Source organism: Ptychodera flava, chromosome 9 (genome assembly GCF_041260155.1).
Source record: "Ptychodera flava strain L36383 chromosome 9, AS_Pfla_20210202, whole genome shotgun sequence".
In the NCBI taxonomy this organism is placed as follows: Eukaryota; Metazoa; Hemichordata; class Enteropneusta; family Ptychoderidae; genus Ptychodera; species Ptychodera flava.
Genome location: NC_091936.1, coordinates 3,361,279 through 3,365,939, shown reverse-complemented (window position 1 = coordinate 3,365,939; position 4,661 = coordinate 3,361,279).

Below are 4,661 nucleotides of genomic sequence, written 5' to 3'. Positions count from 1 at the left end.
AGAAATTGATGTGTGCAATGGTGCAATCTGAGAGGTATTTCAACTTATTTTGCACCAAAAATTGAGTAACAGGCTCCCCTCCACTATTTGAGCAACCCCCTTGAAGTTTTCAATTGTTTGAGTGACCCCCTCCCCCACATTCCTCTGACACCCCAGGCTGTAAATAATGACGGCTCCCTAAAATCACGGGCGCTTCAATCGTCATGAAGTTACTTATTGTATCATACTGTAGGGTTTTGTGAAGTGAAGATCATTATTCTTACTAAAATGTAAAGAAAGCTTCACTGCTCTGGAGTGTATACGTCACATGTAGAGACCATATATAGTGACATCATAGGGGATAGCTTAACCCTTTTCCTGCCAAGTCCACATTTCACCACCAGGTCAAGATGGTTAAAATTAATGAAACACAACGTATTCCATATGATGTATTTTAACATAATACTGTACATTTGAAGGCTGTTGAAAACATATAATTCTGTAAAGTTAATTTTTTTTTAGACAAAAGATGGATAATATACCAAGCCAAGTCGGTGAAAATACGTCATGTTTTGGCTCAATATCGCTTTTTACTGACTTGGCTGATGGGGAAGTTATACAGTTATTACTGTCTGGCAGGAAAAGGGTTAAATGTTCGTCCCGGGGGGGTGGGGGTGGGGTAGAGGTGCTTGGTCTTATTACCGGTTTCTTGTCGCCATTGTTTATTTTACCACATTTGACTATGACATATATTGCCAACCTTTTGTGTCTTGGTCTTAAAAAATTATTTTTCTTATCACTGTGTCATGGCAATCTTACACAAAGTTTTGTCACTGTATCTCGCATCTAAATCTATTTCTAGGGTTTATGGTTGCATCTATTATCTGATGCGTTTGATTGAATGTGCCAAAGCCAGCAAGAGTGATTTACTGTGTATGCTGTCACGAAATTATCACTGGATTAACTTGACAAAAGTCAACAACGCATGCAGTAGCAAGGGTATAAGCTTTATTCCCTTGCTGGTGTGTTCATAAAATAAACAATAGCAACAAGAAACCTGTGATGAGATGAGGCACTTCTACCCACACCCCCACCCCTGGGGACAGACATTTAAGCTATCCCCTTTGGAAATATACTTCACTGTATGTGAACCAGGGATTGAGGACGTCCATTTCATGAAAACATATCAAATAATTTTGAATAGATAGGACTATTATTACTAGCATAGCTGCGTGAAATGAAGTGGGCCTAGTCCTTGGAATTCATAGGTTACTTCCTTGGTTCTGAGCTGCCCAAGGTTAATTAGTTGAATGCAGACTGGTATTTTGTTTCTCATCCTACGTCTTCCACAAGCATAACGATGCAGCTATGCGGATTTTTACTTTTTTTAAGCTCACAATATCCACCAACTGACATGTAACAGTAGAACAGCTGTAATTCTTGGAGATTTGTTGCAAATCAAAGTGGGAGGGAAGGTAGATAGGGACAACCTTCTCATTCATCATTTGAAAAAAATGTCACCTGTTAAATGGCACTTAAAGGTAAGAGAAGCTGAAGCACTGTCATTTTTCAGAAAACAAGTTAGATCTCACTTCGATGTCAATTTACAGTGTTTCAGAGCAAAATATAATCTGAAAGGTACCTATGACGACATGTCAGTCCTAATCAGTTCCCCACTTATTTGAAGGAAGAAATTTGTGGCTAAGCAATATGACTTGTAACAAATCAAAAGGTCTGTACTTGCATATGATAAATTTTAATAAATGTTAAAGCTGTTATTTTCTCATTATACATGTATTTCTTGTCTGCTGACTTCTATCAACAGTATATATGATGATAAACACAAAATGGCAATAATATTTTCACTTTTTGTGATTTGAATAAAAAGCAAAATGAGAGGCGGCCTATTATGCCAATTTTTCAGATAAGTGACTAAAAAGTTTTGAGTGCACCTGATCAGAGATGCATCTGCTTTGAAAGATGACAGTGCAATTTTTGCGCATTACAAAATTTGACAGTGTAGCTAGGGCTTTGCGCATGACATCCATACTTTTCCTGTTATGTTGTATTCATACATCAATGCTCAATTACAGCACTTGTTTTGAAATCTGACACACTTTACACCTACCTTCCTTCGACTTTGGAAAAGTCACACGAGAAACGATTACTTGTGTATTGAATATAGTTGTCAATCAAATGGTTGTGTAAACCACAGCATGAATGTACAGCTGTGTAATTTAATACTTTACTTTACTTTATTGTATTGTTCAACAATACACTCAGGGAGTGCAGTAAGGCAAAAATTACAATCCTACTCTGTGTTAGTTCTGTTTGCAGATCCAAACAATGTTGGACTCCTTTCCACTTATGCTCAGCAGTCGACTACAGTAGTAGCTGTAAAATACGTCTATGCTATGACCAAAGGTACAAATTGTGAATTGTTACCAAGACAGAGTATTCTGTTCATTGATTTATTGGAATGCAGATCAATGTTTAAAGTTTGATGCATTTCAGGAGTTTACATGGCAAAATATATTTTTGCTTCATTTTTGTTTCCAAATGTCCCATGTGTTTGTGTTAAGATTGAAGAGAACGAGAACGTTGGCTGCAGATAAACCTCACATACAGTGTCAGCCAACCATATAATTACTGCAGCTGGAGATTATTCCTGTCAGCCAATGTTACTGATATCAATTCCTCCAATTCCTAACAGAATACTATAAAGAAAAAATTTGCTGTATTTCATAGCACAAATCAGTTTCATCACTTAGCATAGCCATGATGTCATTTTGTTCCAAATCTTTTCAAGTCCCCTCTGAAAAATGCTAGTTCCCCGTATTTCAAATTATATCATACCAGTATATTGATGGTGCAAATACAGCAATCTGATTGGTCGAGACGAGAATAGAACCTTGGTATATTGGCGATATACCACGGCTGGCATACATGTGAGCTCTCAGCTTGAGCAAAAATCCACTTGTGACGTTCCACGCCAGAATTTCAATATACTGTTATGATATAATAGCAATAAAGCACACCCAGCGACAGTATACCACTCAATTTTGACCAGTTCACTTCATATATGCACTCACTATCACTTGTGCATATATGTCATGAACTGGTCAAAATCTTGTGGTATATTATCGCTGGGTGTGCTTTATTGCTTAACTATTCATCCCTCATTGCCATATAAGTCTCCTAGTTCTCTGTCGTCATGGAGGTAGAACAATATATAGTGCAGGGTATTGTAGATTGCTGTCAATATTGACTGGCTAAGGCTTCACTTGCAACCAACTGTCCATTCAACATCAATGCTATACTTGTTGTTCAGCACTTTTGTCCATGATATTAAAGGCCAAGTGCATACTCTTTGATTGACAGCATGCCATGGTCAGCTGAAGGATATTCTAGAAGTCTAACAGGGGAAAAGATTTGGAACACAATGAACCAATGCTGTTTTAAGCAGCTTATTGGGAAACCTGCAAGCCAGTACAGGTCTGACATTTCATAGAATCAATAGTGCCTAGACCAATGTGTTGAGTGTCAGTGTCAAGATTGGGAAATGTTCTGTGAAAATGTCACAACCAACAGTAAAAGGTGTGAGTTAGGTTGAGGAAGAGTTTGCAGCTGGCTTTACTGCTTTAGGGTCAATCAACCAGATCATGGTAATCTTCAATACGGTAGCTTACTAATAAATTCTTAGGCTGCAAAGAGTGCCGACATTTCAGGTCATAGATTCAGGAAAGGATAATTCAACCTTGTCCACCAAGGATTCCATTGAGAGATGTGTTGTCTGCTCAGAGTCTATATTTTTAAAGCTCTTGCTGATTTTAGCATTGTGAATGTTCAACATGCAATCTCTTGTAAATTTTAATCTATTTACCCTTGAAATAGTTTGATAAATCTACCCATAAAGAGCTTGTCAAAGCAGCAATACAGTGATATGACATCATTGCTGTGGTGAGAACCTTTGCACAAGTGAGCAAGACTCAAACTGACCTATTCTAGAACTCAGGCCTATTAATCCCCTTCCCCACTTTTTAAAAGACAACTGTTGCTTTTTAATGTAGAACATGCCTTGGGGACAGACATTAGGACTCTCAAACTTTTTCATTTCTTTTCTGATCTACCACTTGTAGGGGTTCATTTTAAAGCTCTTGGTGTAAAAAAAACCTTTTTACCAGCATAGTTTTTCAAAATTTGAAAATTTTATTTTTCTCCTTAGAGTTTTTAATTTTAAATCTCGGTAAATCCATTTTGAATTTTAAATATCAGTAAATCTTGGGTTATTTGTTTCTCTAATAGCAAAATTTGCGTGTTGACCCCCGATTTTTATTCTTGATTTTGAAAGAGAATGGTTGAAAGATTCCTTAAGGAAAGTTTGAGCAAAAGTTTAAGTGTGTCACTTTCGAGGCGCAATACTACCTAAAACATATTTTGTCCTATTGTAATGAGGTTATAAACAGTGTGCTCAATGTATTTGGTAGTTGATATAAGACCTCTGCATAAATGGCAAGTATGGTTTGTTCAGAAAGAGAACAATTAAGAAACTGTATGGAGGAGAAGAATGGTTATTTCCACCAAATATGCTAATTTTCCACAGGAGAGGTCTGATATCTGCTATCAAATTACCCTCGCTTGCAGTTTATAATCTCTTAATATATAACTTAGACCACATACAG